Raw genomic sequence first — 24,136 nt, 5'->3', positions numbered from 1 at the left:
TGTTTAAAGTTAGCTTTTTTTGTAGGACTGGTGGGGGATTTATGTTGGTTTTTGTTTTCTTAATATTAGTTGTGTATACGAGGTATAGTGATTTGTTTGTTTAAATGTTTTTATATGTTTTTATAGAAGAAATAAACTTTATTAAAAAAAATTAAAGTTAGCCCCAATGCCTTTGGAACCTCTCAGTCACAGAGTAGTGAGACAAGCTATAGACATTCAATGATGGGTGAAAAGCAATCCACACACTTTCTTAAAGAATTCTCAATTTTTATTCCAGGGGATTACACATTTCACTCTGGTGAAGCAAAAGAACAAATCTGGCAGCAGAGGAACAATTTAGTGGTAACGTAAATTACAATATGTTTTGTCAGGTACATGAGGTGTTATCCTCAATTCTCAAAGAGAGTGAAGAAACATGTAAACAATGGGGACAAAAGACAATGAAATATAAAAGAACCACAGTAGCTCTACAGGGGTCAGACACATACAGGATATTGGGAAAATGACTCATCCACGACTGCAGTTCACTTTCTGAAAGTCACAATGTAATGATGGAAAGAGGACATATATCTACACAAATATAGCAACCATTTAGAACACATCACATTATGTACACACATTGTGTACATACATACCTGAAGAGCTTCCATCAGGTTTGCATAACAAATGGACTGAGAAAGAAACTGAAAGAGCAGATAGATACAACCAAAAACTCCTAACTGTGCAATAGACCTAAGAGAGAAAGTTACAAAACACTATTTGTCATAACACCTTCCAAAAACTGTTTCATATGTTAATGCGGTCCATTCTGGACAATGAAATGTCTCTCCCATGCCCACATCCTTGCCTAGCCCAGTCATGCAAATAAACAACAAAACAGCAAAAGCAAACAATTTAATATAGACACAAGTTTGGGTGCACTGGGAAAAGCCCAGATGCTGACTCATATCCATATCCATCCAAACAGTATGATTACAGGACCTAGTGATATTAGCTGCACCTTTATAGTCTTTTTTTTAAATAGTCTCTTTCTCCTGCCTACGATTTAATGAATTATGGCAATAATCTACTCTTTACAGAAGAAAAACAACAGGAAATGGACACTTAGGACTCACAAGGAGACCATTTTAGAGTCCTAATTCTCCTGGCTCAGGGGTTAAGGGATGGCCACCTATCAGGGTTGGTGTAATAACACATTCCTGTATTGCCAAGGAGTTGTATCAGATGAATTCTGAAGTCCATTCTAACTCTGTTAGTCTATTATCAGTCACATGCTTCTCTGGATTGCAGCTAGTATTTAAAAAATATCTTTTGATACAAGAGGTTTGTCTTCCAAATGCAGCATTGCAAAACAAAGTTTGAAAATGGGAGCAACTGGAGCCAGCCTGCAAAAGATACCCTCCCCATACCATCTTAACTAAGGACAGAAACAACAGAATGCAGGCACCTTACTAACATCTCCAATTTTTCTCTTGTTTGGTTTGTAACATCTTGCCTGATGAAGAAGGCAGTGGAGTTTCAAAAACTTGCAATAAATATTTTGTGCATTTCAGTTGGCCAATAAAGGTATCACTGTTTGGTGGATTTTTGTTTGAATTTGCTAAATGGCCAACACAGCTACCCCTGCATGTTTTATGTAAATAATAGGTTTTATGGACCACTCATAAAACATGGAAGCATCTTTACTCTGAAATATAATATAGAATTAAAAATAGCTTCAGATTCATGCTCATTTAAGGTCCCATTTAAGGTGTGTGGTCCCACCCAGGGACGTAGCCAAGGGAGGGGGTTCTTGGGGTCCGGACCCCCCCTCTTCCATTAGAAAAATGAATGGTGTGTGTTGCTGCACCGCCACACTCAAGCCCCATTATAATGGTGGCACTTAGTCTGGACCCCCCCCTTCCTAAAATCCTAGCTACGTCCCTGTCCCACAAAGAATCTACACTATATTATTAGAGCAATTCAATCGCACTGTCTCTCGTTTCTCTGTCCTGCAGAATTCTGGGATTTGTGAGATATGGCTATATTAGAATAGTGGAACTGCAGTTCCCTGAATTTCATAGGATGGATTCATGACATTTAAACTGTTTACAAATGGCTGTAATGCTATAGTGTAAATACAGTTCCACCAGACAAATCACTATTTTTGAGATCCACACTGCCTCAATTAAAAACACCACTCCTTACAGTGGTGTTAGGGCATGTAAGGTAAAGCACATTAGAGCTGCTAGTAAAGTATGAAGAAATTTTGAGAGTGAGCAATAGTTGACACAACTCCCTCAACCAGTGCTTAAAAGGTGCTAATATGAGTGCTATATGTTTTTACTTCTTCTGTTTTCACAATTCCTCCATTACTAACATGCACATTTAAGAATGAAACTTCTAATGTTAGCATCAGGGAGGGAAGGGCATGCTGTCCCTGCATCCAATTTTAATATTACAGTACATCCCAGAAACATGTATAAAGCATCTTTTACATAAATTTGTGACATTTGAGTGGCCACACAAGTTGTTCCAGCTCCAGCCACTGCTCCAGGCCAGGTTCTAGCAACACAAAGTCAGAAAGTTCATTATGGTCATTGTTTGCCTGCTTAAAGCAGGACTGTAGTCTTTATTTCAGAGACTTTAGCACAGTATAGACTGCCCCAAAGGGACAGGTCTGTGGCACCCCTTTTAGCTCTGGGTTGGAGGCAGGGCAGCCTCATCGGCAGCCCTGCAGCCCTAATCTGGAGTTTTTCCGGACCACGGAGAAGCAGCAAAATGCTGCTTCTCTGTGGCATGGAAAAGGGGTGTCCTTGGGGCTTTATGCCCCTGGACACCCCGGGAGCCAGAGCCATGGGAGAAAGGGGCCGTCCATTTCAGAGCTCCTTCCCACACTGCAGCCAGGCCACCATAAGTAGCCTGGAGTGGCGCAGAAACATCACGCCATTTGGACACGGTGCATGCATGATGTTATCATGGCGGAGGCTGCCATGATGAAGCTGCCACCATGTACTAGGGTTGCTGGGCATGCAGTCACTCCACCCCCATGCAAACCTAGTACATGGCCAGGCTGGTCTGGACCGCACCATAATTAGAGTTGTATGTTCTAAATATAGTTGAAGAGATTTATTATTATATATACATTGGCTGGAATCATGTTGGTTAGTCCCCAATGGGTTAGGAGACCCATTAAATCAGTGCTTAAATGATTAGTCAATATTTAGGTAATTCCAACTGATTAAGTGACTCCAGTCAGGAATAACAATAGGATTTAGACCACTATATCTATTTATAATGTGGACTCTGAAGTTAAGCTAAGGCAGTTCATCTTGTTACCCTTTCAGTGATTATGACTAATGAGGAATCTGTTTATTTATGAAACCAATGTAATTCTAATCTTCTTAAATCTTCTTTAAGACGATGATTCAATATATCTATCATTTCATGGCCTCTACCACATGTGAATTGTTGTTGTTGTTGCTGTTGCATAGTGATTGTGGTTGATCAACACATTCATAAGACTCAGAAGCTGCCTTATATTGAGTCAAATCATCATACATGCAAGTGTGTGTCTTCCTTGGTACTCTGTCCCCTGGTCATTGCTAGATATGAACCACATGGCCCAAAGGTTCTGTACTCCTGGTCTATATTCAAAGGTGCCAGCTTTCCAGGGGCTTTTCTGGCTGGAGGATTCTGGAAGTCACACTGGGGAAAAAGTGTATTTCTTAAACCCTGGCTCTGCTGAAGAATAGGACTTCTTTTATTTTAAAAAGTAATTACCTGCCTGTCTTCAAGTATGCATGGGTAAATTTATATATTCTAGAGCCCTAAATTAAAAAACTGACCAAAAAGATTTCCAACTGCTCAGCTGCCTTTCCTTGGTATGCACAAGGTTATTAAATCACTTATTCTAATTTTATCTTTCATGGCAGATAAGCAAAACTCCTCTAGGCCTAAAAAGGTCCAGTCCTGTTGTTGTTGAAAGCAATAGGAACATTCAAAGTTTGGGAGTGAACATTCTGTAAAAGAACTTTCCTGCAGCTAAAACCTTTTATATGAATAAGCCTGCCCTCTCTAATCTCCAAATATCTGAATGAGGATTCATGTCCTAAATCACATTCTGATTGTTTTATGTCCTTCCTAGAAGATTAGAAAACATCATCTGGGAAAGAGTACTGTTTTTAAAAAAATAAAAACTTAAATAGTTCAGGATTATCTTTTGAGTTTCCGCTCATCCCTCTTTACTTTTAAAAGATGTCTTTAAAAATTCAGTGTAAGACATGAATCTAAGTAGTCTTGTGTTTTAAATGTTGATGTTGTTGTGTTGTACTTTCTTTTTTATCCTCAGGATTTTTCTTTCACCATGGATTTTACATATGGAACATACCTAATACAGTATGTAGTCCCCCCACAAATTTTATACTTCCTTCCTATTGCTTGTACTGTAAATGTTTCAGATACCCCAAGGACCAAAATTTATTCTGATTCTCTCTTATCAACAGTTAATTATGGGGCTGTGCACACTGACCATTAAGGTCGGCCTGGGGGTGGAGTCGGGGTGGGTTGTCCACATGACGCATGTCCCAACTCTGCCCCCTGCATGGCATGATGCCACGTGCCGCTTCACATGGCACGCGGCATCATGGCACTCCTCTAGCGCTGCGTCCACATGACGCAGAGCCAAAGGAGCACCTTAAAGCTGTGGCGCCGCAGCTATTGCTCCCTTTCCAGGGTACAATAAGGAGCTACTTTTTGAGGCTCTTTTTTGCGCCCTGGAAAGGCCATGGGGAAAATGGAGGTGGCTGCAGACCGCCTCTTCAGGGTGATCTGCACAGCCCCTATCTTGTCAAACTGCAAATGTTATTTTCTAAAGGTACACTTCAGAGTAGAAGAACATACGTGGACCATTTTTGTTGTTATGTACAATGAAGGGGACTTCAGTTTATGGTAATGCAAATTCAAGGCTGTGGATTCCTGTTGGGCCAATCCATCTGTAATGCAATCTTCCTCTTTTCCTACTACATTCAACTTTTCCCAGCATTATTTTCTATTCTAATGAGTCATGTCATCTCATGATGTGTCCAAAGTATGGTAACATCTGTTGAGTTACTTTGGTTTCTAGTTAAAATTCAGACTTCATATACTTTCACCAATATTTATTTGTCTTTTTGGTAGTCCACTCCATAAAACTCTCCTTTCAACGCTATATTTCAAATATTTTTTGAATTATTTGATTTTTCTCACTATATCACTTTCCCTCACTGTCCAGTTTTCACATCCATATATAGAAACTGAAAATCCCACAGTATTCAATGATCCCGAGTTTGATATTGAGTGATATATTTTCAGACTTGAGGACCACAGACCATGGTAGCTTTGGTGTCATTGTTTAATTTTACTATGATTTTTTTTTATCTTTTGCAGATTTGGCCTTTTAATGTTTTGGACTAAAACTCCTATAATTCCTAATCATTGCCCAGGATAGTTGTGGATTCTAGGAGTTGAAGTCCCAAATACCGAGGAGGCAAAAAGCTTCTCCATTTCTGTTATACACCCTTTGCAACTAGCCAGTGCTTGGTTGTTTAGATAAGATTTCCTCCGCTGTATAAAAGGTGTCTTTAAAAATTTTAAAGCCCTACATGGCTTGGGTCCAACCTATCTATGGGATTGACTCCTTCCGTATAATCCACCCCATGCACGTAGGTCCTCTGGGAAGAATTTACTGCAATCTATAAAGACCAAGTTGACTGCTACTATCCAATTGCTCTCAGATTATGGAATGACCTGCCGGAGAAGATTGGTCATATTACCAGTTCAGACAGCTTTAAAAAAACTGTCAAGATGGATCTCTTCCGGCAGGCCTTTCCTGAATATCAACATGGTCACCAATTGAATTGAATCCACCATCTCTCTCAGTACTTTGCTGCCCCATTCATCTATCTCTGACTATTTTAATGTATTGTTTTTAATTGTTATTGTGTTTAATAATGTTTTAGGGAAGGGAAGAAACAATTGAGATATTGGATATTGTATGTTCTCCTTTTAATTGTAAACTGCCTTGATTGTCTTCTGACAAAGAGGCAGGGTAAAAATAAAGCATTTATTTATTTATTTATTATAAAAGATACATAAATTTACTTACAGCATGCAACAATGGCATTGTGGACATTTAAAATAACACTGTAAGTAACCCAGATTGTTTTTATCACATTTCCAACATAACTATGATAGCAGATTATGAACAGGAGATTAAGGTTGCAGTCCTGTGCAGACATGGACTCTTATAAGTAAGCTTAATTGAACCCAGTGGAACCAATTTCTGAGCAAACAAGCATAGAATGGGACTGCTTGTTTTATTTCAGATGAGTCATTAACAATTTTCTTGCACCTCAATTGCACAGGGTTTAAATGGAACATATTTCAAAGCAGGTGTGTTCATGTATACAAACTGTTCTCCCGAACTGAAAATGTTTACTTAATAACAAGCCTAATTTGATAACACTGATTTGTAATTATTTAATAAATTTTGATAATAAATGGGTTGTTATGAGGAAAAATGACCAATACAGTCATATTCTCAAGTAAACTATTAGCAACGCTGGTGCTAGGCTAGCCAGGGATTATTGATCATTAATGAACAAAGAATGTTGGCTATTTCCATAGAAATACTGGAAGCTGACTTATACTCCATCATGTCATTGCTCCAATTATATTTGTATTGTTTACTAACTGATGGTAACAATTTGTCAGCGTTTAAGAGAGGAGTCTTTTCCAGACCAAGCTAAATATGACGAGAATAAAACTTTATACATTCAAAGCATAGGCTCTGTCATGAAGTGACAGTGATATAACATGAACTTTAAAAGTGCGTTAAGATGAACGTGATTGCATCTAGATATATTCAACTTTTATTGTTGTTGTTAATGGCTGTCAACTTTGACTTATGGCAACGCTATGAATAAGAGACTCCCAAGACACCCTCTCATCAACTGCCCTGCTCAGGTCTTGCAAATTTAGAGCTGTGGCTTCTGTGATTCAGTCTATCCACCTGTTATGGGGTCTTCCTCTTTTTCTACTGCTTTCTACTTTGCCAGTCATTATTGTCCTTTCTAGCGAGTCATGTCTTCTCATTATATGTCCAAAGTATGACAGCCTCAGTTTATTAACCTTTCATGAATCTATTAGCATTCCATTGCACAAGTACAGATGCTCACAGGGCTGACTGAAGCATTAAAAAGGAACCCATGTGTGTGAGCGTGCTATTCTAGGTCCAAATGTACAGGCAGAATTTTAGTATCGCCTCGCTAAATTTCAAATATAGGCAGGTTGTTGAACAGTAAATCATTAAGTGTTGAGAAATCAAATTACACTGTGCCCACTCCACAGAGCCAACACTTAATGAGTTGCTACTGTGTGACTGTTCAAAAACCTGCCCACATTTGCAATTTTGCAAGGTGATAATAAAATTCTGCCGAAGAGCCATCACATTTTCTCTGCATTGATAAGATTTGCAGTACCCTTCATACGGTTCTTAACCCAAAATTTATATCACTGTATATCATTAATTCCTGAAATTAGTCTTCCCTGCAAGGTCAAACAAGCCTGGAAAAGGTGTGTGTGTGTGTGTGTGTGTGTGTGTGTGTGTGTGCGCGCGCACGCATGCATGTGTGTGTAATAAAAAATAAGTTCCTCACATTTTCTCAAAAAATGATGCTATTAGGGGATACATTGCATTAGTCTGCTTCTTTGAGAATAACTGCCAGAAAGGATTAAGCTAAATTTAAGGCTGATCCCAGAATATCCATAGTCAGGAAACTATTACCACACTTCCAGCCGCTGGAGTCACTGTGGGAACAAGAACTGTTTTGGACACTTGCAACAGAATGATTTATCAAGGTTTTCCATAGTTCAGAGGACAGAATTTTTTTAAAAGAGTTTTATCTTTTTACAAAACAACAACAACAACAACAACAGAAAACTTATGAAAATTCATAATTTCAGGCTCTGGCTCTCACCTTCTTCAAATTGGTCCGAAAACTCTGAGCATATGCTGTAAGTCCAAGTATGAAATATGTTTCCATGTAAGCACATAGGGGTCCTGTGGGATTAGACCAAAATATCCATCTAGACCAGTCTCCTGCTCAGTGGCTGGTGTGCTCACTCTGACAAGACCTTCCTTTCAGTTCCCATGCAGATGCTGACTTTCATTGGCATCCTGCATCTCAGCCTGATGATTTCATTTGGCCATCCTGATTAACTATTGTTTATTGGACCACAGTTAATGGTCTTGCCTTAAAGGTGAGTTGGATGAACTGTATTTTTCTTTTATAACCAGAAATCTGGAAACTGGGTGAAGTCCAAAGTTCTACAACATATACTGAGAAAACAGCTCATTAAGTTGATTTGAAACCTGGTAATACAAGTTTCTAGATGGCCATTTCTGAGTTTGATGTCAGAAGGGTTCAAAATGGCTCATTTACAGCATTTTAAAACTTGGATAGCAATTCCCAGCTGTTTGATAGCCATTTTTAGTTTTTGCCATAGACTAGACTTTGTTGAAGTTAAATTCCCTCTCTGATTTCTCTGTTTATAGAAAATCTTTTTGGAACTGTTCTTTAAAAATCAAATCAATTAGAATGGTTAGTATTTCTTTTTGGAGTAGGGCAGGGATTTCTACCTTTTAAAATATCTGTCTGTTTGTATATTGTGTCTTTTTTTGAGTGAAGTTATTACCTGCCCAATAAAGAAAGAATATGTTTTCGGGGTAGAGAATGAAGGGAAGGGAATCAAGGCACAGTCACTATAGTTACAGAGGACAGAAAGAGATTTGGAAAGGAGAGATTTGGGAAGGATGTGCTACCACGAGAGAGGGGCATATATCCAGGTCTACAAATGACCTTCCAGCTCAAGTAGCATACATAGCCTTGATGATAATCCATGCGGGTTGAAAATGCTGCTGTTGAATGTCAGGTTGGTGAGTGGGAAAACATCTATCCATATCCTAAATGAGCATGCTGACCCGGCTTGTAACATAGATACCTGGCTGGATGAATCGGTGAGTGGGAGTTCTCTCTCCCAGTTTTTCCCATCAGGTTTCTCTGTGTAATAATAGCCAAACAGACAAGACTGGAGGAGTGTTCAGAAAGGCAGTTATCATGGTCTATCAAGATTCCATCTTCTGACCAGGGTTTGAGTGTGTGTACTTATGGAAGAAGAACTAGCATAGCATAGTGATTTGAGTGTTGGGCTATGATTCTAGAGACCAGGATTCAAATCTCACTCTGACATGGAAACCCATTGGGTGTCCTTGAGCAAGTCAAACTCTCTCAGTCTCAGAGAAGGGCAAAGGCAATCCCTCTCTGAATAAATCTTGCCAAGAAAACCCCTTGGTAAGTTTGCCTTAGCATTACCATAAATTAGAAATGTTGAAGGCACACATCAACAACTTATGAAGGTGGTTGGTTGGGACAAATTAGGCATTCTGTTGGTGTACTACCCACTCAGCTGCTCAACAGTCTCTTTTCCTGAATAATCTGAGGTTGTTTCAGAGTTAGTGTTGGGGTCCCCTCAGCTTGTTGTGCTGGGGGACATCAACATCCACACTGAGGCTGTCCTATCAGGAGTGGGTCATGACTACGTAGCCACATGACAACTGTGGTTCTGAACCAAGTGGTGTCTAGCTCAACACTCTCATACTCTTGAGCTTGGGGGTTTTTTGTTTGGGTTTTTTTTATTTTTGGTGTGTGTGTGTCAGATAACATGAGAGTGATCTTAGTGAGGAAGAACTCTCTATACATTCATTATCATGGGCAGATCATCACCTGATGCACAGCTTCTTCAGTGTGGAATAATAAATAGCATTATCCACCCCAGGAGCCAGTGGATCCAGATGATTTCTTAGGGATCTTCTTGGCTCAGCAGCCAATTCTGGTGAAGCTCTGGTAGGCTACTGGAATGGGAAAATGACTAGGGCAATGGACACAATGACTCCTGAGCATCTCTTTGCATAAAATGGAGGCAGACCACACCAGTTTCCCAGAGAGCTAATGATGATAAAGTGAGTGGGACAGAGTGTCAGGATTGGGTTAATCCCACCATGATTTTTTTAAATGTTATGATTAAGTATAATGTCCTAATAGGGTTGTGTTATACGTTAGGTTATTTAGACTGTGATTTGCTGAAGCTATATATTAATGGGGAATGGGCTGGACTTTATGTAGATTGATAATGGGGAGAGGTATGTAAGGTAATATTAATCTGTTTTTGGATTTGTTTAGTTTGTTGTTATGTTTAGTCATATAGGTTTACAGTGGGCCCTTGTTATTCACTATGGTTTAGTTCCAGGAACCACCATGGATCCAAAATCCATGGATGCGCAAGTCCCATTAAATACAATGGCATGGTTAGATAGTGTTCCTGATATAAAATGACAAATTCAAGGTTTTCTATTTGGATGTATTCTTTTTTGTTTATTTTCAAGCTGTGGATGCTTGAATCCATGGGTAGAGAATCGGTGGCTATGGAGGGCCAACTGTATATTGTATTTGGTTGTTTTATAGGTGCCTGGTTGCTAACAAAGAAGGCATCAAGAAAAACCAGTTTCCAGTTGTCAATTACATTCTGGCCTCCAAGAAGATAAACATAGACCACTAGCCGCCCATTGTGAAGATTTTGTATGACATTTTTCACATAAAATGACACCTCCTTGCTGTCTTTCCATCCAGCTGCAAATGCTTTTTTATTCCAACAAACTTTTGTGAAGTGAATGTTTTAAAAGAAATGGCTTTGGACAGGATGTTGTACTATTTTTAACTGTAGTGTTTTTAGTGACATTGTTTTTAAACTGCTTTCTGTTGTTTTTAATTGTATGTTTTTAATTGTTTTTAATATTACCAATAGTTTTCTTCCATTCTAATGTTGACCTTTGTATGTTTTAACTGTACTGTTCTAGGGAAAAGGCAGGCTATAACTGTAAAAATAACATGTGCTGTGCCCTGGTAAGAGTATATCAAGTTTGTTGTTTTTATTTAAAATATAATTGTTCAGACCATTTTATTAAATGGAAACTCACCAAGGTTTTGTCCTACATATGTTCAGAATGATCCTCTGTCATCTAAGTTTTGAATGTTATATGGAACCGGCTAGATGTGAGATGGTAGAATGGAAATGAATATGTCTAGTTACCAGGGTGAGACACAGAATGCAATGGGAAAAGGAAATTGTGTCAAATACAATGAGCAGTTAGAGAGATACAATAACACCCAAAATCTACAAAACAGAGATACCTCTATTGGGGCAACCAAAAATGTACAATTTTTGTGCACAATGTACATTTTCAAAACTCCACTGGCTTCAAAATGAGTGGGGACTGACTAGGCAAGCAAGGAGTAACAAAAAGGGTGGTTTTTTTCCCAAATACATTCAAGGGTACAGTGTGGCCATTGTTCAGTAAGGGTGGTAAAATGCTAACCGATCATGACAAAAAGGTAGAACCACTCAATTCTTGTTTTGCTTCAGGTTTTCCCGAAAAAGTAAACTCTGGCCTTCCATGCAGCAGCAAAGAACTTGACAAGGGATTTGGACTGCAAATCAAGATGGACAGGGAGTTAATCACCTAGCTAACCTAAAATTCATTTCTGCAAGTTCAGATGAACTGCATCCCAATGTACTGAAGGAACTAGCTGATGTACTTTGTGAATCTTTTGCCATCATTTTTTAGAAATCCAGGAGAACCTTTCTTATTGTGGGGCAGTTTAAGTTTCCTAAAGCTTCATCCACTGCCAAGGAAAGAAAAAATATTTAAATATCAAAAATATCAAAACCAAGCATGTTAGGATCTAGCTTCCAGTCAGCAGAGTAGCAGAAATGTGCCTTTGTCTAACTATGGGCCCGTACAAACAGGCCAAAATAAAGCTGCTTCAGGTCATTTTGGAGGTATGCTGTTTCAATGATGCATGCGTCCTAAGAGGCCAGAAGCTGCACCAAAGCTATGCTCCAGTCCTTAGGAAAACATTCTACATATAATACTTTGTATTACAATATCCCCCCACCTAAAAAAGAATTAAACAAGTAACATTAAAATAAACCAAATAAATAAAACTTTCATTTATAACCCCGCTTTGCAATAAGGCTCAAAGATGTTAAAATATGAGTACAGTAAGTTATGTCAGTACACGATTCTATGAAAAATACAGAACTCCCATGAATTTAAAGGAATGGCTAGGGGTTTTTTAACCCGTATAAATTTTTTTCCATATATTTATAATAAAATATTGTGAAATGTTTGTCTCACAGAAGCTCCTGACGCTCTGAAACAGAATAAAATGGCAATGATGCCTTTTATTACCACAGTACTACCATATAAATGTACATCATTTTATCTACAACTGTTGCTCCTCAGTACAGATATTAACTGGAAGGCAAGCTCATCATTCAAGGAGACAAATCATGTCGGTATATAATTCACAATGGGAAGGTTTTAATTAATGGTGTCTCAACATTCCTACCCAAAGAAAAGGACAGTTTTGTGTTACAGGGCTAGTTCTGGAGAAATGCAGAGACAACTGGTACAGTCTGTGGCATTAGAAATAATGATCTAAGGTAAACACAGACTATTTCAAAATGCATGTAGAAAAATCCATTGGGGAAGAATGGAGTGCTGAATCATGATTAATGGCATCACATAAACTGACTTGTATGTGTCTTTGAATCATGGTTGGCAACACAACTTAATAAAAAGAAATAGAAGGCTATTAATTACTTCCAACTCACCTCACTGCCCCTGGCATAAAAACTGTTTAATGCACATAAGGAGTAATCACATCATTTTTCACTAGCATGAACTATAATTAACATGTCAACATTAAATCTGATTAAGAGCTGCATATATGCAATTAGACAAACTGTCCATCAGTTGGCTGAATGTACCCAACATCACCCTGTGCTGCTAACAGATAGGCTTGTTAGTCATTATCACTGATACTGCTAAATATCATTAATACTTTTTAACCCTGTTACAGTCACCTAAGATGTCTAATCAAGTAATGATTGTTGAGATTTTGTTAGCAAATAACACACAAAAGTTCAGTAGGTTATGGAACACCAGTCAATAATGAAAGGGACACCTCTATTGTAAATGAAAATATGATTTCTGTTCTGTACTGAAACAAACAAAAATACATCACTCTGTTTAATCCCTTTCTTGATTTTTATGTTGCTATGGTTATGTTCATGGGCAAGACTGTGTGAAATTACTTCTGTTCATTCAAGAGGAATTCCCTTCCTCTGTTGTCCAACACTCTTCATGAGGACTCCAGATCTATTCCAGAGGCTCTCCAAATCCAAGCATAAGTTTGGGGTGCAGAGGAGCTACAAGAGGGGAGTGATAATTAAATCTACTACTTATGCCCATTCAAGTATTGGACAGATGCAGCTGAATATAATAAAAATTTCAGCAAAACATCAGCTTTCCTTCTGTATTCATTAATGAAATGAAAAAGCTCAGAATGATAATACCGTACTTCTTTAGGCTGGTCTGTCAAACCTCTTTCTATAGATCACCTTTGCAAAATTGGCATCTGCCTTAAATGATGGTAGAAGTGTCCAGAATCAGTTATCAGTTATGAATTGGTAAAGACTCCTGGAGCTGAAAACAAGTTTTGTGAGTCTTCAGGAATGTTCCCCAAGTTTTTTTAAAAATAATAATCCAATGATGATGATGATGATGATTTATTTCTAGCCTGCCCTCTCAGAGAATCCAAGCAGGTTGCAGTAGTAAAATACATCAAAGTTACAATAAAATCCAAGAAGAAAACAATCCCCATACCCACCCCCCATTCCCAATGCTAAAACAGGGTTAAACAGTCATAGTATAAAAGCATGAAAAACAGTAAAAACATTAAAACATTCAACTAGAATTTGGAGGAAAATAAGCCGATGATGAGGCATTTTTTTCATAATCGTGATCATGTTCATGTCAGGTTCATATCCAGATCTATATCTATATTTCTATATCTATATCTCTATATCTGGGGAGGAGTAACTAAGTTGGAAAGGCCTGCCAGAAGAGCTCCATCTTGAGTGCTTTCTTAAAAGCTGTCAGAGTGGAAATGTGGCAGATCTCCTCCGGCAGGTCATTCCATAATTTTGGAGCAGCAGTAGAGAAGGATCTGTTTTAGATACAAAGTCTTACGGCTGCTGTTTTAATATAAGGATGCTACTTTGATTTTCATTCTTTTCCTATTCTTGCTGTTAATTTTACAATCATTACTAGTATTATTACTAGTATTATTATAAATAAACCTGCTTATTTATAGGATATCTCTTGTACAGTTGACTCTCCTTATTCTTGGATTTTTTTATCCATGGATTCAAGCATGGGACAGTTATGGGAAAATATAGTGCTCATAAAGGGACCTGCTGAATCTTTCAATCTAAATTTCTGAGAGAGCAATCCTGTATCTTAGAGCAAGCTTCACTGAACATAATGTGACTACCTTCTAAACAGGCATGCCAAGGACTGAACTGTTACCAGTTCTTTTAAAAAAAAAATCATTTTGATATATTTTCTGTTATAGCTAACTTTACAGAAGCCACCTTTGAGCTCTCATCTCTGGTTTGTCTCAAAAGGTCATAGTGTTGAACCATGAATATTCAAATTAAATGCAAGTCTTCAATTTGTTCCTAATATCGCCTCCAACTCACTGATTTTTTTTTTCTGGGTTAAAGGGATTCAGTGACCAGACTAGACAGGAGGATTTGGATTGGAAGTGTTCTAAATTTTGTTTGAGAGAATTGACTGAATGTCACAGAAAAACTGTAAACAGAGTCTCTCACCATATAAAAAATTGATTAAAAATATATAGCTCATGTTTTTTCCACATTCTACTTTCCTGGCATAAATTCCAACATTCCACCCCCAGCATCTGTTATTTGCCCTTTAGAGGGAAACATGGAGGAAAACATTTTTCTCACCTTTGTTTTCTCCTACAAAGTAAATGGAAGTTTTGGTGACTGGGTTTTAAAATGTGACTCCAGCACAAGGATGGTATAGTGTCTCCCTATACACACACTGGTGTAGGGATAATGAGAATTAGCATTTCTTGCTTAGCTGCTGAAATAGTTCCTTCTAAAATTTAATTTTATTTGAAATATCATGTATTTATCTTCAGAATAAAACACAGATTGTTTCAAATGTCAGTGTTCTACTCTGGGTCATCTGAAAACATAATATAGAAAAGTGTATGCAGGGTATACCAAGTCTTGGTTTAGTGATCCTGTTTCGTTTCACATTTCTGCAGCAATAGTAATATTGAAGAAACAGATCAAAGTAGCTTTTAAGGAAAATGCACATCCCCAACACCCACCCTCCATTCCCCCACAATATGATTTCCTCAGAGATGCTGCTCTCATTGAACTAGCAAATGAAGTCCATATTACCTTCTAATGGCCATCACAAAATAAAATATGCAAATTAAGATGAGCAGTTGAGAAAAATCACATGCTGTGACATCTTTAACCATGTAGTTGAGCACCTGTACAAAAAAGTGATAAATGCGTCAGTTTGTTTCCCAGCTCCTCATAGCTTGCTCCTCAGCTTGTCCTGCTTCCTTAAAACCTACTGGTGCCATGAACTGCTGCCTTGTTTGAACTGGATCAGTAACCATGCCCTATTTTTTGGAGCTGAAGGCGATCTTTTCCGTGATTCCAATGTAGAAGCAAAACAGCTAACTTCTGCAACAGATGTTGTGATAGTGTTGGGAGGTGCTGCTCCTCAGGACCCTGGCATGGCGCCCCATCAACATCTGCAGCCAGCGGAGGTCTGCAGAAGGTAGGTTTCACAAGGGGAGGTCCTCCTCCACAGGAAGAAACTAATGCTGGCGCCAGTGAAGAAAACCCACCTGTACCTGCAATGTTTGACGCACCAGGGAAACTGTTGCAGTGACAACAGTCCACTGCTCCGATCACTTGCGGAAATCCCAGAGCTTCAAAACCAGCCATCACCCACAAGGGCAGTGGAGAAGCGCAAAATGGTAATTAATAATGTTCATTGTAAATCAGTTACAATTACAATGCAGCACAAGAAGGCAGGAAAGCAAAGCAGTGGAACAGATACGGAGAGTAACAATAAGAAAGCAACTAAGTACAACTACAAAGTAACAAACAGCAAACTAAAACCGTTTAACAAATAACAGTAAAACCAAATGGCAGAAAATGACATACCTTACTATAGTCTCCGAGGTAAACAGTTTTTTTTCATGAGCACCAATTCCATGACATTAACCACTTGCATTATGGCTTTCCAGGCTATGGAATTCCCAACACCAAAAAAATGTAGCAATAGTACATAGGAGCCTCGTCTGCTTCTCATCCACTGATCTCCCTCTCTATTTCCATCTGCTTCTCATCCATGTCTGCTGTCCTCCTTCTCTGTCCTCATCTGCTTCTCCTCCCCGTCCACTGTCCTCCTTCTCTATCTCCGTCTGCTTCTCATCCATGTCCACTGTCCTCCTTCTCTGTCCTCGTCTGTTTCTCGTCCTCGTTTGCTGATCTCTCTCTCTCTCTCTCTCTCCGTCTGCTTCTCATCTTTGTCTGCTGTCCTGGTTCTGCGTCCTCGTCTGCTTCTAGTCCTTCTCTGCTGATCTCCTGCTCTATCCCGTCTGCTTCTCGTCCTCGTCCATTGATCTCCCTATCTATCTCCATCTCCATCTGCTTCTCATCGTCGTCTGTTGTCCTCCTTACCATCCTCATCTGTTTCTTGTCCATTTTCCTCGTCTCTTCTCTCCTTCTCCATTACCTTCCCTGTCTGCTTTCAATATTTTTTTCATCATAGTCTTTTAAATCTTAAACTCTTATAATCCTTCAGAGTTTCACTCACTCTCCAATGGAGTATCTGTGCTGAGGATCTTTTAATTCATTTAGGCAGGGTACAGACCACCCAAAAAGGGCGGTCTGCCCATGCCTTTTTTGCTGCATGAGGAAGCTGCAGTGGACAAACTGCATGGCTTCCTCATGCTGCAAAAAGAACCCACAAAAAGCGGGTTCTTTTTGTGGTGCCATAATGACGCCACAGTGCGCCAATGGCGCACACGCAACATCATTATGGTGCCACGATGTGAGAACACTAAGCGTCAGTCGTGTCAAAATGGCAGCGCCCATTTGTACAGGGCGCCGCCATTTTGATGCTCTCATCACGTGTGAGGGGCGAGGGGCATCTGGAAGCATTACCCCTCGCATGTGACAAAGGCACCCTATAGTGCCAGCACCTTAATCTTCTTCCCTCATCTATTAAAAAAGGGTTTTTTTTGGCAAAGCTGTCCTGGTAAGAACTCAGCCCCGGTTCCTATCTTTGGGAACCCCATGGGCCCATCCAAGTCCCCAGGCTCAGCAGTTGCCAGGAGTTGCCAGGAGTACATTTGCACATCTTAAACTTATGTGCTATCTGCGTCCATTCCATGAGATGTCAGATCTGTCTGGATTCCACTCTGAGCCTGGATGCCCAGGTCTCAGCAGTTGCCAGGAGTGCATTTGAACATCTTAAATTTATGTAGCATCTGCATCCGTTCCTTGAGATGTCAGATCTGCCTGGACTCCTCTCTGAGCCTGGATGCCCAGGTCTCGGCAGTGGCCAAGTTCGCATTTGAAAATCTTAAACTTATGTGCCATCTGTGTTCATTCCATGAGACGTCAGATCTGCCTGGACTCCTCTCTGAGCCCAGGTCTTGACAGTGGCCAGGAGTGCATTTGCACATCTTAAACTTATGTGCCATCAGCATCCATTCCTTGAGACGTCAGATCTGCCTGGACCTCTCTCTGATCCTGGATGCTCAGGTCTTGCCAGTGGCCAGCAGTGCATCTGCACATCCAAAACATGTATGCCAACTCTGCTCCTTCCTTGAGATCTTCGATCTGCCTGGACTCCACTCTGAGGTTGGATGCCCAGGTCTTAGCAGTGGTCAGGAGTGCATTTGCATACCTTAAACTTGTGCGCCAGCTGCACCCTTATCACAGGTGGGTGTTTAGTCTGTTTTTAACTTTTGCATATTGTATATGTCGTTTTATATTGTGTTTATTTTATGTGATTTTATATATAGACTTTGTAATTGGTCGAATTTTATAACAATTTTAAAGGTTTTAACTGTGAGCCACCTTGGGTCCCTTCAGGAAGAAAGGCAGGATAAAAATGAAATAAATAAAATAAATACTGGGGGAACAACAGATATAAGAACACAAACACAATTCAGAGAAAGCTATCTCCATTTGCCTTACTAATATGACAGACCTAGGAGCAACATTTGAGCCCAGATGGGAAAGAAGAGATCAGGAGAGGCTTAGAGATGCAGCTTTCTTTGTGACACACCTGGACCGGAAACTAACACAATTCTCTTGTGCCAGATGTTTAAGGAGATCTAAGCCCTCCTCAAATACTATAACCTTCCTCCAGAACTTAAGGGCAAGCCACCAAGCTCTGCTAGATAAGGAGCTTTCCCCTGTTTCCAGGAACAGCAGAAATATAAATATAAATACAAATACAAATATAAAGAAAGTCATAAGCCCCTTGCTAATCCTAACTGTAGTAGATAATATTAACCATAGGAGAAATCAACAGACACTTGGTAAACCAAACCACAGCTGAAATTAATTTTTCCTTTGCAAAAAAACAAAAAAAAAACCTAAGTATCATCTGTCATCCATTTACCTTTCTTTCTTTTTCTTTCTTTCTTTCTTCCTTCCTTCCTTTCTTTCTTTTCTTCTTTTTTCTTTCCTTCTGTAATTAAAGTCTTAAACCACTTGTTAATCCTAACTGTAGTAGATAATACTAACTATAGCAGAAATCAACAGATGCTTGGTAAACCAAACCACTGATCCAAATCCCATTGATTCATTCCGGGCAGATATACTGGCTACACAGAAATACATAAAAACCACATTTACACATTGAAAACCAAATCTCATTGGACTTTGTGCCTTTTCTCAGTAAAACTTAACAGAATGAGAACATTTGCTCTGTAAAACCGCAACTGTTTCCGCATATTCACTTTTTGCAACTTGAAAACAGTTGTGAGACATTGCAGAGACATCCTTCCTTGTATCTTACTGCCTTTAACAGACATCACTGAGCTTTCTCTTGTGAGGGATCTCTCCCTAAAACACTGTTTTTGGTATTTATTGCTATTGAAAAACAGAAAAGAGGGCTTATCTGATCATCCAGCCGCAATTTCAGAAAACAGGTGTGTGGATTCTTCATAGGAGCTGCTAGAATGCCAGAAAAGGAAAGAAGCCCTCCATACACAAATACACACAACATACAAAAGCATTCCCTTGTTATTTCTGATGTGGGAAGAGAGAATATATAATTCACCTGTTCTTGGATCCCTTGAAGGGTGAACCTCTTGCATCTGAGACAATGTTTCCTCCTCCGGATCTGGAAAAAGCAGCCTCCAGACCCCCGTTCTCCCCACTCCCTTCCAGTAACCCCAGAGACCTTCTCTGGTCGATCATGGAGAGAAGGCTTTGTTTGGAGAGTCAACTGTTCCAAAACCAGGAAAGCAGAGACTCCCTTCCTTCCCAACACACAACAACACAAAAGCAATTCATTAAAGGTCACACAGTGATCAAATGCAAAGTGAATATGGGATCCAATGCAAAGGGGACTTGCTGGTATGTGGACCAAGAGACTAAAGGGTTCAGTGTCCCACTCCCACCATTGCCAAAGAGCATTTTACCAAAAATTCAACATTTCAAGTCACACATTACCCGGACAATTTTTGCTGTGAAATCCCTGCAAAGGAAGGCACTGGAACAAGATCCCCAAATGCATGTAAAGCCCAATCATGGCAATATCTCTGAGGGTCACTCACTGTCCAGTTGCCTTCGCCCGAGAACGTCCAGAGGCTGGCACCCAGAGATTGGCACAGGAATTGGCATCCATCCCAAAGAGGCAGCACTTGCTCCACAGAAAGGACCCTGCAAGGCCAACAAAGGATGCCCATCACTCTGGCACTGCCAGGGAATCACAGACCATGGCCATGTTTGCATTTGCAAGAGCATTTCACATGAAATTGGTTTTTCCCTTTGCATAAAATATAAGCAGAACTTCATGCTAGTACAGTCAGCCCTCTATTCTGTATCCACGGATTCAAACATCCATGGCTTAAGAATATTTTAAATATACAGTGTGCCCTTATTTTACACGGGGGATCCGTTCCGGACCCCCTGCATAAAACAAAAAGTGTGTATGCGCGAGCCCCATTACAAATAATGGGGTTTGTGCTTGAAGTGGTGTGTGGCGTCAGCAGCACATGCATGCCATGGGCACACACGGAATTGTTTCTTCCGGCGTACGGCAGCAGCAGAAGCAGCATTGCTTTCAACGTATGCTGAAAGCAGCGTATAATGCACTCGCGTATGACGCGGCTGCACTGTATATAAATTCCAGAAAGCAAAGCTTGATTTTTGCCATTTTAAATAAGGCACGCCATTTTATTTCCCCCCTGTATTTAATGAGACTTGAGCTTCCATGTATTTTGGTATCCTTAAGGAGGGTCCTTAAACCAATACTAGCAGATATCAAAAGCCCACAGTATTATTTTATCTTCACTTTTTTGTTACTCTGTTTTGGTTAATTCTCTTTTAGTACTTCTCCTCATTCCCTCCTCTTTACTATTTCCCCCCTGGTCTTAGTTTTTAACCTCTTACTTCCATAATTTTTCCTTTGAGGACTTAAAAAATCAAAGTACAGGGCTCCCCCGGGTTACGAAAATAATTCGTTCCGCCGCCGCTTTCGTAACCCGAAAGGCTTCGTAAGCCGAAAAACCCATAGGCGCTAATGGGGAAAAGCCGCGATTTGGTGTGAAATAGCGCCGAAAAGCACCAAATTTTTTTTCGTAACCCGAAAAAACATTCGTAACCCGGAACAGTTTTTTTAAATACATTTTTTTCGTAACCCGGAAATTTCGTAACGCGGCGCATTCGTATCCCGGGGTACCAGTGTACTATCTGTCATCCATTTGCCCTTCCTTCCTTCCTTCCTTCCTTCCTCCCTCCCTCCCTCCCTCCCTTTTTTTTCCTTCCTGTCTTCTGCCCTAAAAGCCTTAAACCATTTGTTAATCCTAACTATAATAGATAATACTAACCATAATAGGAATCAACAGCTGCTTGGGAATCCACTTGTACAAATCCCACTGATTCACTCTGCTTGGGAGAAGCCATTGAACTTAGCCCAAATTACCCTCCGTTGTTCGATTTTCTGTCCTTTCTTTTCATTGCCCTCCTAACCCTTGATAAGAGCCAATGTGTAATAGCCAATATTCAGAGTTATAAACCTATTAACATTTTATCAGCATAGAATCCCTTAGTTACCTTTAGGAAATAGTTAGCTACAGCTTTCAGAAGACTTCTAGCTGTTTCTGTTTTCCTCTTTGAAAGGTGGTTTTAAGTCTCCTTTGGCCCCCAGTTGTTCTAACTGCTGAGCCTGACTCTCCCTTCACTTCTGACCACAGAAGTTCATGGAGGCTGACAGTTGGCCAGAGGCAGCCTGGATCCTTCCACCTTCATCATATGCATCACAATGGTGCAAAAAGTAGTCCCTGGAAGGCTTGGGCCAATGGAGGGAAAAGTCTATTGCTGTCCATTGTGAGATATTTGATGGGGAAAGTGGCTATTGCTCTGTTAGTGGACAGAATGGATTCACAGAAATATATATATACACACACACACACACACACACACTTTGGAATAAAATATGAATGGTTTTTGAAAGACCAAACTGAAAAAATGTGAAAATGCATGCAATTTCCACAAGCGTGGACATATTGTCATAAGGGCGGACATACCGGTTTCATAGAAATGTGTGTGACAGCAAGGGCTGTTTGACAGCAAGGCTACATCCGCACTGCAGTAATAAAGTGATTTGACACTACTTTAACAGCATGGCAGAATGCTATGGAATTCTGGGAACTGTAAAGCATAGCTCTGGTGTCACAACCAACTACAATTTCCAGAAATTTATAGTATTCAGCTGGTGCAGTTAAAGTTGTATCAAACCGGTTTATTATTTTTTTCTGTGTGAATGATGCATATGAAAATTCTGCCCTTTAAACAAAAGGTGATGGGACGGCACCAAAGACTCCCAACACTTATGGAATTTGCATGTCTTTTCAATTTTGTTCAGTCTAGTATTTCAAAATATACTCAGATTTTTCTTCCAAAGTGTGTGTATGTGGGAGGGGGCTCTCTCTGTGCCAAATCTGGACGGTTGGAGACCATGGAAACTGCCCTTTGAAAAAAGGATTACAGGACAGCCCCAAAGACACTCACACTTGTGGAATTGGCATGCCTTTTCACTTTTGTTCAGTTTGATATTCCAAAAAATAGAGAGATATTTTTCCAAAGCATGTGTGAAAGTGTCTGTGTGTACATGCACATGCACACACACACAAATCTATATGTGTCTTTGAAAAAGCATAGAGATTTTTTTTCCAAAGTAAGCCTGTCTGTGTGTGTCTGTGCATGTATATTGCTGTGAAGCCAGTATGTCCACAACATAACAATTGTAACTTCCCAGCAAACATCTCACAATACTGAAAAGGAACGTTTTCCCCTCCTGTGGCTCAATGCTTCCAGAAACTACTTTTTTGTGCCATTGCGAAGCATACAATGAAGGCAGAACGATCAAGGCTGTGCCAGGAGTGAGGCCATCCCTTACCAGTCTCCATACCCTTCTCTGGGCACTTAGGCCCATTTGTCCAAATGTGTGGGTCTTGCGCCCTTTTTCACTTTTGTTCAATCTGATCTTTAAAAACCATTTAGGTTTTTTCCAAAGTGTTTGTGTGCCTGTGTGCATACATGTACACATGCACACATGGACATACATACACACACATTTCTATGAAGCCGGTATGTCCGCCCTTATGACAATATGTCCATGCTTGTCGAAATTGCATGCATTTTCACATTTTTTTTCAGTCTGGTCTTTCAAAAACCACTCAGTTGCGTGCCCTCAGAGACAGCTTTGCCACAGGTTCGTCATCACGGCTCTAGGTTATATAGTATCCTACAGAATCATAGAAGAATTATAGAATCCCTGTAGCCCTTGCCAAAACCATTCCAAAAGCTATGGCAAGCTTGGGAGAACCAACCAACCATAGCCTTTGGAATGGTTTTGGCAGGGCTACAGGGGAAGAGGATACTGTATGACTTAGAGGGTGTTTGTTAAGATTCAGGACTAGTCAGAAAGGCTGTTAGGAATAAATGATTTGTTAAGATCTGAATAGGGTGTTGGGAGCTGAGAATGTGGCCTAATTTAAGTAAGTACATCTTCATTTGATACTGAGAGTGTGCAGAAGTTGTTCAAATATTACCATTACTGCTTAACATGGCCACAATCCCAAGAACCCATTCAGAATACATAAAGAATTATTGTACAGGCAAAGTACCAAGACAGCACAAAATGGCTCTCTTGCTACTTCAGCACAAAATAGCTAGTGTCTTGTAGTGAGATGCTGTGCTGAAGAACCAAGAGAGCCATCTTGTGCTGTCTTGGTACTTTGCCTGTACAATAATTCTTACGTATTCTGAAGGAGTTCTTGGGACTGTGGTCATATTAAGCAGTCATGGTAGTATTTGAACAACTTCTTCACACTCTCAGTATCAAATGAAGATGTGCTTACTTAAATTAGGCTGCTTAAACTGTGGGTCTCAGAAATGAATTCTTTTTTTAAAAAAAAAGCTTTATTAAGATTGCGTAAAATACAAAGATAAAACTAAACAGAACACAACACACAACAATTTTAACATGCAAAACTTAAATATGCCATAAGATATCTCATCTTAAATCCTATTAAACATATAAACAAACAACTAATATAATTAATACAACAATGATGACATAAAATTTATTTAAAAAAAAAAGACTTCCAAACCTAAAGTACTGGTTAAATTCTTACTTTTTTTATCCTCTCATTATTCCCTTTTTTAAAATATACAATTATTGTAAGTATCTTAACTTGCAAGTCTTCAACCCTAAATAAGATTGGAAAATTATTAAATTATAATTCTACTCATTTATGTAAATACCCACATGACTATATTAATGTTCAGTTCTATCCCTAATTACCACATTGATATTTACACAAAAGGAACAGAAAGAGAAAAC

At 39.5% G+C, this 24,136-nt stretch overlaps 1 long non-coding RNA gene across 1 annotated transcript; it reads left to right on the top strand.

The window, feature by feature from the left end:
- The first annotated feature begins 276 nt into the window (after nucleotides 1–276).
- LOC121932261 lies at nucleotides 277–11,339 on the top strand. The gene is made up of 3 exons (XR_006104302.1): nucleotides 277–342; nucleotides 8,166–8,280; nucleotides 10,542–11,339. It is a non-coding gene; the product is annotated as an uncharacterized LOC121932261 (long non-coding RNA).
- The last annotated feature ends 12,797 nt before the right edge of the window (nucleotides 11,340–24,136 follow it).

This window comes from Sceloporus undulatus, chromosome 5 (assembly GCF_019175285.1).
Source record: "Sceloporus undulatus isolate JIND9_A2432 ecotype Alabama chromosome 5, SceUnd_v1.1, whole genome shotgun sequence".
Classification (NCBI taxonomy): domain Eukaryota; kingdom Metazoa; phylum Chordata; class Lepidosauria; order Squamata; family Phrynosomatidae; genus Sceloporus; species Sceloporus undulatus.
The sequence above is the reverse complement of the archived record's forward strand: the minus strand, read 5'-3'. Positions and strand labels throughout refer to the sequence as shown.